The sequence below is a fragment of the Leguminivora glycinivorella genome, chromosome 7, assembly GCF_023078275.1.
Source record: "Leguminivora glycinivorella isolate SPB_JAAS2020 chromosome 7, LegGlyc_1.1, whole genome shotgun sequence".
NCBI classification, from domain to species: Eukaryota; Metazoa; Arthropoda; class Insecta; order Lepidoptera; family Tortricidae; genus Leguminivora; species Leguminivora glycinivorella.
Window position 1 is genome coordinate 6,037,056 of NC_062977.1, and position 12,279 is coordinate 6,049,334.

The window sequence follows — 12,279 nt, forward strand, 5'->3', positions numbered from 1 at the left end:
ATTTTTCATACAAGTAAAGCGGTTTATGAGTCTCGATTATTTTGCGTAAAGTAAAAGCCAGATGTAGGTCTCTTCTGCTATTCATGTTTAGGATACCCCTGTTATTGAGATAAGGCGTAATGTGTGCTCGTTTTGGAATGTTGTAGCAGAACCGTGTACAGGCGTTTTGCACCCGTTGTATCGCCTTCTTGGTTGATGCAAGTAACCTTGGTCCATACACAATGTCTGTATAGTTGAAGGGTGATAATACCAGTGCTTCTACTAGTGTCTCCCTTACTTTCTCTGACAAGTATTTCCTGAAACTATACAGAACTTTAAGGCGATAGAAAGCATTCCGTATTTTAGTGTTAGCGTGACTTTCAAATCTCAGTTCCCCATCCATGACAAGACCAAGGTTCTTTGCACACGGCACATGTGGCACAGCGTCCGTTCCTACATAAACTTCAGGTTTTTGGTTTATTATCTTTTGTATTTGCCATTTATTTCCCATTACCATGAACTGCGACTTTGATGGGTTGAGTACCAGATTATTTTTAGACGACCATTCTGCTACTGCTTGAAGATCGTCGTTTATTTCCTCTATAGCCAAGGTCATGTCTTGTGGCATGAACGAATGGTACATCTGTGTGTCGTCAGCGTATAGATGCATCCCACAATATCTGATCTTGGTTACTAGGTCTGCCGTATACAAGACAAACAGTAACGGGCTTAGAACTGAACCCTGCGGCGTTCCTCGATCAACTTGCCTAGTTTGCGATGTAGCTAGTTCCCCTTGTTCCAGCTGTATCTCCACATATTGTTTTCTGCCTGTAAGGAACGAGTGAAACCATTTCTGTGCCGACCCAGAAAATCCATAGTACTTCATTTTTGATAAGAGCAGAGACAGGTTGATGCAGTCGAAAGCGCGAGAGAAGTCCAGAAGCACTAGTATCGAACCTTTTCCTTCATCTGAGGCCGCTATTATGTCATCAGTGACTTTCGCTAATGCTGTTGCCGTTCCGTGCATGGCGCGGAACCCAGACTGTATTTGTGGTAGGAGGTTATTTTCATCCAGGTACTTTTTTAATTGTTCACATACCACCTTTTCCATTATCTTCGATAGGACCGGTAAAATGCTAATGGGCCGCAAATCCTTACGATCTTCAATCTGGTTTGTTTTAGGTATAGGCCTAATTTTCGCCAACTTCCATTCTTCCGGGAAAACGCTTGATTCGATCGATACGTTTATCAGATGCGTTATGAGTGGAAGTGTTACGCTTAAAGTTAGACCTAACATGTCCATTGATATTTTGTCATGCCCACTTGCTTTGGTTTCCACCGATTGTATGATTTTAAACACTTGATTTTCTGTCGCCTTCTCTATACAAAATATCTTATTAATAATTTTATTATTTTCAAAGAAAGCTTGCGTCTCGTGATCTGTTGATGTGTTTCCTGGTACTTCCAAGAAGTATTCATTTAGGTCATTCGGGTTACATAAGTGCTTCGGTATTTTAGGCTTATCCTTATCCCCCATTATTGAACAACCTCTAAGATGTGACCACATGTGTTTTGGGTAGCTTTTATTATTATTAATGAAGTAGGTAAAATATGCTGCCTTTTCACGTTCTATGGCTCCATGGGTATAGTTGCGCAAGCTCTTGTAGTACTCTTTATGCGCATTTTTATCCGTTTTCCGAGCTTTTGACCAGGCTTTGTCCCGCAAGTTCATCATTAATTTGACATTGTCCGTTATCCAGGGGTATGAGTTATTATTGATACGAACCCGCCTCAAGGGAGCGTGCGTTTCAAACAATGATGTGATTAGCAAGTTAAAAAGGCTGACTTTATCATTAATCCCTTCTAATTTTAAAATATCTGTCCAAGGCATGTTGTTCAGATCCGCGTTAAATACCTCTTTATCTATTTTATCCAAGCTTCGCTTATAAATATACTGTGGCAATTCTTTCGGTTTACTAATTTTTAGCTCCAACTTTACCATGGCATGATCACTTATGTTATGGTTGTGATGTATAGATACTGCTTGGCATAAATTGGGACTATCTGTAATTACTAAATCTAGTAAGGAAGCCGTATTATTCGTTATTCTGGTCGGCTCTGTTACTAGCTGATGCAAGCTTCTTTGTGACATAAATGTTAACAATTTTTTTGTATTAGGTTTATCCTGCAACATTAAATTCACATTGAAATCAGTGAGAATAAAAATACCATTACAACCCGTAAACATATCCATAGAAGCGCTGAGCGCGTCAATTGCGCTATCCACCGATACCGACTCCGGCCTGTATGCAGTGCCAACAGCAAACCTACCGACCCCTTTTATTTTAATTTCCAACCACATTTGCTCCAGTTGCGATAAGGGGTGTGTGCATACCTTTATTCGAAGTCCCTGACGAGCATAAAACCCCACTCCTCCCCCTTTTGACCACTAATACGTGTATTACTTTTTAGTACGTAGTTAGGTATCTTAGGCACAAATTGTTCCTCCCCGCACGCAGCCACGTCTCATTTAGTGCCATTATATCCGGTTTGTACCGATCTATCAACGCTGCCAGTTCGTCACGCCCTGTATTAAGTGAGCGCACATTTAATAAAGCTAAGGACAAACTATGTGATTTTATTCGTTTCATTTTGCATAAGTAAGTATATACTGTTGTACTATTTTTATAATAGGGTTATCCTTGAAATTTGAGTATAAATAAATAAAAAACAAGTACGTATTGACGGTATAATAATAATATGCAGGCATTTGACTTAGTGTATATAAATAAGTATATTGTTCGATTAAAAATATATAACATGCAAAGTTAAAATGATAAATTTGTGTATCTATATTATAATGATTTGTATATACATCTGCGCACACACATTTAATAATTTCATTACTTTTATTTATTAATTTCATTACCATTAAAAGGTTCGTATATTCTACGTATCTTATAATGAAAAAACACCCTTTACACATAGATAAGGCTATCGTACATTCTATTGAGTTGTTGTTGTTTACAGTCTTAGTTAACTTACAGTTACATTTTTTTTCCCAAAAACACCAATCGTAGTATATTTTATGGCTAATATGGCTATCTATCACTTGCGTTATTAGTGTCCATGCCGAAAACCAGCTGAATCTCCTTTTCCATCCGAATTCGCACTGTTTTGCTATCCCCGCTATCGGTTTTCTTCGCGTAGATACCTCCTTCTCTTGTCCATACGAATCTCCACCCCGCTGCACTGCCCGCCTGCCGTGCTTGCCAGAATAGTTTGCGATTATTTTTAGTCAACCTCTCATTTATATAAATGCGGCACGGGTTCTGCTCCCCGAGTCCCATGGCACTTGTGTCGAGGTTTCGGCGAACGCGGGCACTCCGCAGTACATTATCTCTTACCGACCTTCTTGCTAGGCGTAGAACCAATGGGCGGGGGTTTGTCTAGTATTGTTAGTCCTTGGCGGCCCCGTGCGCTCCACGCTTACTATGTCTCGCTCGTCCAAAGTTATACCTATTTTAGCCGATACAGCATGCACAATGTGCAGCGGTGACTCTCCCGCCTGTTCTGGGATCCCCGTTATTTCCAGGTCGTTTAATAATAACGCTTGGTCTTTTTCATTCATCTCTAAATTTATTTGATCGATCAGCGTTTTTAGTTCCTCGGTGTCAGGGCCCCCTTTCGATTTGTTTTTAAACGCTGATTATTCTGAGCTAAGGCGCGAGTTCTCCATTTCTAACTCTTTTAATTTATTTTGCACTGTTAGCAGGTCCGATTTAGTGTCTTTAATCTGATTGCTTAATAAGTCAGTAGTTGCCGTGAAGTCTTTTTCTAATCGGCTAATCGTATCGTTGAACTCTTTTTTGATTTTCTTAAAGATTTCGTCCTTGGTTGTATTTAATTTTGAGTCGATGCTCCGAATTTCACTTTTGACGCCTGCCAGTTTTGTATCCAGTAATTTCGATAACGCGTCCAAACTTAGCTCCGATGACCCGTTACCTTTGCTTTGGGCGCACGTATCTACATGACTTTGGTTTATTGTGCTATAATCTTGTCCGTAATTAAGCCTGGACGAATCCTCATCACAAATTGACATGTCTGCCTCACTCGACGGCGAACGCTCGAAATGTTTCCTCACCGGTGTGTCATCTCCTCTCCGTCGCCTCGAAACGTTATTACACGATTGACACAGCCACCCCTTCTTCCTATCAAGTATAATTTCGTTAAAGTATTCCACGGTTATCCCAAGACATGCGTAGTGGTAGCTTCCTTGACATCCCGTGCAGAACAGCTGTTCTCCCTCGCCAATAACATTTGGGCATGCCATGCATTTATTTGCCATGTTTCTATTCGTAACTATGCCTGTAAAGTCCAAATCTCTGTGTGCGCGCGCGCGCCGTTATCGCTGGCCGATACTCAGCAACAGATGTTAGCTCGGGTTAATGACCGCGAGACCGGTCGTCCTTGGCCACGCGCGGTGATCGTTTATAATTATTGTCACACACTGACTTCACACACTTATTGTCTGGAAATTAGCCGATGAACTAAAAAACTAATTACACAGTCCTTTTCCTGGTTTTCTGCACAAACTTTTGGTACGTAAATTAACTTTGTCCGTGAATATTTGACTACTATTTGCGAATTTAAACTGCAGAGTGCCGTCGTGTTACGTGTTATCTCTAGCGCTGCTCGCGGACGACCTCTCTCGTCTTGCAAACACTTTTTTCGCATATATTTAATTCGTATATAGTTCTTGGCAGAAGTCACGTTTGGCAGAAACACCTTACGCAGAGTATGCTTTGGCATAAGTCATTTCGCAGATTTTTATAATACCGAATCATATGTTGTCATAATGTTGATGAGCATAATAGTCTTCTAGTCGAATAGTACTTTCGCAGATAATATTTGTGCATTATATTTACGCGGCATAAACTTGCAATTTGCTCTTTCATGGCGAGTCGGATGTGTTTGGGACGCAAGATACCCAACACTCCTCCTCGCTTCGCTCGTCGTCGTACGTAACGGTGGCTCTGGGACAGTATTTCCTTTTTTATGGCGTGTCATAATTCTGCCCTTGTAATAGTATTTATGTATATATACAATTATTATGGTTCATAAAATTATGCTAAATCAAAATCGACCAAAGTACTCGTAATGTTCTGTAAAAGAATATTCTGCCAAATGTGTCGCATGCGTGGTAGTAATAATGCCAACTAAGTTTTCTGCAAAATTACTGTTGCAGACCGCGTCCGCAAAGCTTCCTATCGACGGCTCGAAGTGGAGAGAATGTGCTGGAGCTCGTGCGACTCACTCTTTCGTCCCGGGCCTGTACCTTGAGCTTCGATGTCGTCCTCAGCAATCAACCGTACCGATTATGATTTTGGATTAAACTAACTAAAAAACGAATCAAATCAAATGGTTTATATTTACAAAAATCAACGACTCTAATTTTAACGCGGTTATAAAAATACTCCTAAGCTAATATCCTAACGAAACGCTCGGTACGGACGATACGTCGCGATGCTGTCGTTTTCTGCTGCTGCCGCTACCCGTCGTGGAGGGTGGCTGGCTGCTGGCTGTAGGCTGCTAGCTGCTGGCTGTAGGCTGCTTGTAGTAGGCTGCTTGTAGTAGGCTGCTGGTTTTTTCCTTGGAGGCTGCTGGTTCTTCTTGTTCCGGTCGAATTCGAATGTCCCATACCGAGCGATCGTTCCTTTTATACCCCTTTTCAGAATGCGCCTACGCTTCACGGAAAGAAACATTTCAATTTATTCGCCCAATCACGACTCGGCTGAGCGCGAGGCTCCGTGCGATAGAGAGGTAAATAATTGCGCCCGATAGGCGACGGATGGCGCGTCGTGATTGGTCGAACGCGTTACGGCGCTCGATTACGTGAATTTAACGCTATCATTTTTCGTTCAAATCCTAATTACTTATAAACTAATTAGGCTATCGCTTCGAAATTACGTAACAATGCACCTGACACTAGGGTCATTCACCTCGAGTGGAATGCACCTGCGTTTGTTTACGTTTTTACACAATAGAAGAGGTGATTAGCCGTCCGGGCCATACAATAGACTGGTTTCGCGGCTCGCCTTGAGCTCCATTGTTATCGATAACGGAATATTACTATGGAAATGTAGGTTATCGTGTTACGTAAGTTCCCAGCTACGTTTTAAAACTATTTACATCTTCATATGTCTTATAGTTATCGAGTTATTGGCTTGGATTCGAGTAATCCTAAGGCAATTTTCGGGTGAAAGGAAAATGATTTCGGAACTTTAAGGAAATATTTTTAGCCAATCAGAGGAGAGTTCGGTTTTCTCGCTCTAAGCCTCTCACGTTAGTGCTTATTGGCTATTAATCGTAGTCCAATGGACAGTCTGAGTTTAGATTGAACTTTGGACTCGGTTTCCGCGACTTGGGAAGGAAGGAATATGGGAATTGCCTGCTATCGAATACATCACATATGAGTCTTATTATCATACTTAATAATCGGAATTGACAAAATTAACTTAACTAACGCAGTTCTACCCGTTTCCTACCTACGAAATAATCTTTATTGCGAATACAGTCTTAATCGAATTCTTATGCTATTTTACATATATTTCGACGCGTCGCTAACATTTTGTCCCCGCAGTCGAAGACTCCTGGTGCATGGGTTGCGACGCGATGACCGCCAGCCTGCAGCTGGGCCTGCGTAGCGTCCCGTGTCTCGTTCTGATGTCAGCGGAGCGGACCCGTCCATCGGGTCCCGGGTAGGTAGTCTCGACGACGCCTCGGGGCCACACGCTGCGTGGACCATTGGGTTCAGCGACGATGACCACATCGCCTGGTTGAAGTTGCCGCCCTCCGTCGTGGGACGACTTCCTCGGTGCCAGTAGAGGAAAGTACTCTTTGGTCCAGCGCCGCCAAAAGTGGTCGGCAAGCGCTTGGGCCATCTTCCATTGCTTCTTTTCGTTCTCGTCGTAAACGCCAATCATCGGTAGGTTAGCGTTATGAAGAAGTAGAAAGTGTGCTGGAGTCAAACTTTCTTCGGAGTCTGGATCGACGTTGACATGTGTAAGTGGTCGTCGGTTGACGATATTCTCTATCTCGGCGAGTAGAGTTTCGAAAACTTCGGGTTTCGGTGCTCGTTCGTTGAAAGTGTAGGACATCGCTATCTTAACTGTCCTTATCATTCGCTCCCACGCGCCCCCGGCCGAAGGATTGCCAGGTGGGATGAATTTCCACTCCATTCGGTTCTGAGTGGCGTAAGTTTGCAGTACAGGCAGCCATTGCCGGTACGCCTCACGTAGTTCCGTCGCCGCCGCCCTGAAGCACGTCGCGTTATCGCTGTACATCGTCCTGGGCCATCCTCTTCTCGCGGCGAATCTTCGTAGTGATAGTAGCGCGCTGTCGGTTGAAAGACTGTGCACGCTTTCAAGGTGAATAGCGCGCGTCACTAGGCACGTGTATAGACACACCCAGCGTTTTTCTCTGCGCCGTCCGATCGTGACGAACATCGGTCCCATGTAGTCTTGTGCGGTGTGAGTGAAGGGACGTTGATACGCCTGTAGTCGCTCGGGCGGGAGATCGCCTAAGGGCTGCGCTCTCGGTGTTGCTCGTCGTAGTGTGCATAGCGCGCAGTTTCGAGCTACAGACTTCACGGTCGGCCGCAGATGTAGTATCCAATATTCTTGTCGCAGTTCGTTGATTACTGCTTCGTTGTGAATGTGCGCTGATCGTCGGTGAGCTCGCAGGATGAGTAGACGGGTGAACGGCTCGCGGCCATCCAGTATTATCGGTTGTAGCGCGGTGTACAATACTGGAGCGCTGCCCAGCCTCGTCTTCATGCGTAACACGCCGTCATCGCCTAGCTCGGGTGCCAGGTCGTATAATCGCGATTTGCGATCGATGAGCCTATTCTGGCTTAAGGCTCGAAGCTCTTCGGGAAAGCTTCGTCGTTGACTGTATTGCAACCACATGTGTTCTGCCTTTCTCAAATGTCTGACTTGTAGCTGCAAGGCTTTATTCTTCGTTCTCGTTTTCTCGATGAATAGCAAGACGTTCGCTGTCGCGTTCAACAGTCTGTCGTAACTGCTAAATCGTCTCACGTCTGGCAGTACGCTCGAAGGGTCTGGCTTCGCTGAGATGATCGCCAGTGATGTCTCGGTTGACGGCCTCGCCTTCCTCTCAGGCAGGTCGTCTGTTCGATTCGATGTGTGACTAGGCCATGATGTCTCGGGTCCATAGAGAAAGCGCGGTCCTTCGTACCACTCGTCCTCGATGCGCACGCTCTGCGCTGGTTGACATCTCGTCGCTCGATCTGCGGGGTTCTGAGCGGTTGGTACATACCTCCACGCGTCTCTATCTGTTTTCTCGGCGATCTCCGCAAGTCGGTGTGACACGTACGGACGATAGTTTCGCGCGTCATCGCGAACCCATCCGAGAACAACCATGGAATCTGTCCAATACGTCACCTTTGTCACAGGATAACGCTGCTCGCGTAAAATTGTCTCCGCCAGCCGCACGCCGACGACTGCTGCGGTTAATTCGAGCCTGGGAACTGTCATTACCTTTAGCGGGCAAACTCGGCTTTTCGCTATAGCTAAGCTCACTTGCGTTTCCTCCTCGTCGTTCGATACTCGCCAATAGGCCGCCGCGCTGTAGGCCTCGGTCGATGCATCACTGAAAATATGCAGTTCTCTTCTAACTGCACCGGTGGGCGTGGCGTATCGTCGGGGTATTCGCAGCGCGGACACGTCGCTCAGTGCCCTCAGCCACCGGAAAAAGTCCTCCGCTTCCTCCGCCGGCAGCCGCTCGTCCCAGTCCGTGCCCTTTGTCCACACACGTTGGAATATGATCTTAGCGCTTATCATATACTGCGCTATGAGGCCTAATGGGTCGTAAACTGACATTACGGCACTCAAAAGTTCCCTTTTAGTGGGCGATCGCTCGTACCTTTTCACGTCGTCTGGCACTCGTAGCATTTTCGTGTTGTACCCCAGCGTATCCGTCTCTGGGTCCCACGTCATTCCGAGGACGGTCTGTTGCTTTTCTCCGAGATGAGAAGGTCCCGTCGCTCGCTCCTCCGGATCGATGTTTCGCATTAACAACTCGCTGTTGCTAGCGTAGCTGCGCAGCCGAAAGCTAGCCTCCGCGTGTGCTAGTCTCACCTGTGTCGCTGTTGATATGAGTTCCCGTTCTGTCTCATATGATGCCACATAATCGTCCATGTAGTGATTATTATGGATATCGTAGACCGCGTCCGGATAGCGATCCTTGTTGTCCGTCGCATTCCTATTCCGCACCGAGTGTGCGAGAAAAGGAGAAGAGATGTTACCGAAACATACCCGGTTTAGCTGGTACGTCCACGGTGTCACGTCACGCCGCGATCCCCTCCAGATGAAGAGCTGACTATGCCGATCCTCTCTTCGCAGCTGTATTTGAAGGAACATTTCCTGTATGTCCGCGGTGACGGCGAATTCCCACTCACGGAATCGAAGTAGTATCCCCAGCAGGCTCTGTAGTAAATCCGGTCCCGCGAGGATGAAATCGTTCAATGCACATCCCTGACTTTTCGCGGCGCAATCGAATACAGCGCGATACTTTCCTTTATTTAAATTGTAGACGCTGAAATGGGGCAGAAACCACATCCGATCTGACTGCGGTGGTTCCATGATGCGCTCTGCGTACCCCTTTTCCAGAAGCTTGTGTATCTGTGCTTGATACTCGTTGGCGAAGTCAGGATCTCTCGACATGCGGGCTTCTAGATTGCGTAATCTCGCCTTCGCCATGTTGAAACTCGGTGGCAGCTTTATGTCGTCGGCAGCCCATAGTTGGCCGACTTCGTATCTCTGTCCTACCTTTTTTACTGTTCGTTCGAATGTATCGATCGCTCGCTGGTCGTCGGGTCGAATGTTGTCCTTTGCCGTTATGCCAAGCGCCTCGACTGCCCAGTGTTTCTTGACCTGCTCCACGAGATCACTGTCGTCACTGTGGCAGTGCATCACGACCTGCTCGTTATTTGGTACATACCTCGGCATTCGCCCGAAGAAAACCCATCCTAACGAGGTTTTAACTGCGCACGGCTCGTCCTCGCCGCCCTGCCTCACCTCCGTCGGGTTTATAAGATGACTGAAGTCTCCGCCTATTAACATCTGCGGCACGCCCATGCCCGTGTAGCACTCGTCGCCCAAGTCCGCCAGATGTTCGTATTCCAATAGACGCTTCTTATTTAATGACTGCGAGCGTATCCCTAGTCCGTCTACCGTTTTTAGGGATATATCGTATGTCAAGCCGCCACGAGCGGGGCTTACTTTAGCCTTGACCGTCTGTGTCACTGAGCTAAGTTTCAACCGCTGAATACCTCTTATGCATAGCGGCTCGTCTTGACCGACCGCGCCGATCTCGTCCGCGACGTCCTGGTCGATCATTGACAAGGTGGATCCATCGTCAAGGAAAGCGAAGATATGCGCCGTTCCCTTTGGACCTGATACGGTTACGGGTAGTACCTTTAGCAGCACGCTGTAGTCCGGTGTTGACGACACGTACACGCGGGCGTCGTTCTCGTCGTCCGCAGCTCGCGGCTCCGTCGTGTCCGCTGGCTCGGCCGATGACGTCACTGCTGACGATGTAGGTACTGACCTGATTTCTTGTGTTAGCACCATAGCCGTATCCTCACGCACTTCCTGCGGCGAGTCCGCATGAAGCAGTCGATGGTGTACGTGAGGACAGCCTGCAACGCCGCACGCTTTGGCCTTGCATTGTGTTTTCATATGCTTCGCGTCGATACAGCGATAGCATATACGATTTAATTTCGCCCACTCCCATCTAGCGCCCACGGATTGGGCGGCTAACTTGCGGCAGTCCGGCGTCAGGTGACCGCCACCGCAGAACAGGCACGTCGTCGAACGGGATGTTGTGGCTTGACGTGTCGCGTACGTCACTTTCTGCACCTCGTGTTGACGTCCTGTGGGAGCTCTCGGCGGGTTGTGCGTTGCGGATATTTTCACGCGAGCGCCGGCTGCGCGCGCGTGCGGCACTGATAACGGCGCCTGCGCTCGCCTCGGGGCGGCGCGGGCGTGACAGAAGGACATCTCCTGTTCGCTCTCCTCCATGAGGAAATCCGCCAACTGCAGAATCTCCGGGTCCTTGCTGTCTCGATGTTTCTTCGCGTAGTCGCACCATCTGCTTCGAAGATGCGGCGACAACCTGTCCGTAACCTCTCTGATGAGCATGGGGTTATCGGCATAGTGCCTTCGATCGATATCCATAACTGTAGATACCACGTTCATTATTTTTATCGCGAAAGTGTTGAGGTCGTTCGCGGTAGGCCCCAACTGCGGCAACTTTCGCAGGTCGTCAATCGCCTTGTCTAACAATACCTCGCTGCGTCCAAACTGCTTTTTCAGTATTCTCACGATCATATCGGGTCTGGTGGCTGTCGATAACACGTGAGACACACACGTCTTTGCGTCCCCGCGTAAAGCCATCCTGAGCCGCGCCACGTTCTCGTAGTCAGTAAACTTATACCGCTTCGATGTCTCTGCGTAGGTATTGTAGAAACTTCTCCACTCGCTGACGTCTCCGTAGAAATGCGGCAGCTCGAATATATCCTTCGGGGCTGGACGGGCCGCCATCTGCATCCTCTCGAACAGGTGCAGCATGGACTCTGCTACAGTACCTTCGGTGGCGCGCGTGTGCGCCGTGTGCGGAGTACGCGCGTCCAGCTGTGGCGACGTCGATCGCTCGCGACGCGCCGGCGGCGTCGTCGATCGCCTGCGTCGCTCCGGTGGCGATATCGATCGCCTACGCGACTCCGACGGTGGCGATATCGATCGCCGATATACCTGGCGGTCCGGTGAGAGGCCTCGAATATGCCGCTCCGCCTGCGCAGGTCGTCTCGGAGTCTCGTACTTGGGTAGAGGTTCGTCGGTTAACCTCTTACAAATGGGTTTTGACGTCGCGTCTCGCGAGTTCTCTAGCCATTCGTCTAATCGATCTTGATTCGAATTCCGCACGCTACCAGCAGATTCGTGCTCGTCTGCGCTATCCGCATTAGCGCGGATCTGCAGTTTTCTGGCGTCTAGCCGTTTACGTACCATGTCCGCTTCTAGCTGCAACTCCCTCCGGGATATCTCCGCTAGCCGTTCGCTGGCCTCGAGCTCCGCCTGAGACAGCTGCGCTTCTATCACAGTGCGACTGCTCGCATGTGATCTGACGGACTGAGCTTTAATAATTGGTTTATTTACCTCCTTGGTAGTTTCCTGCAGCGACTTTCGTTTCTCGGTAGTTCTGTCTATGACGGCAGCC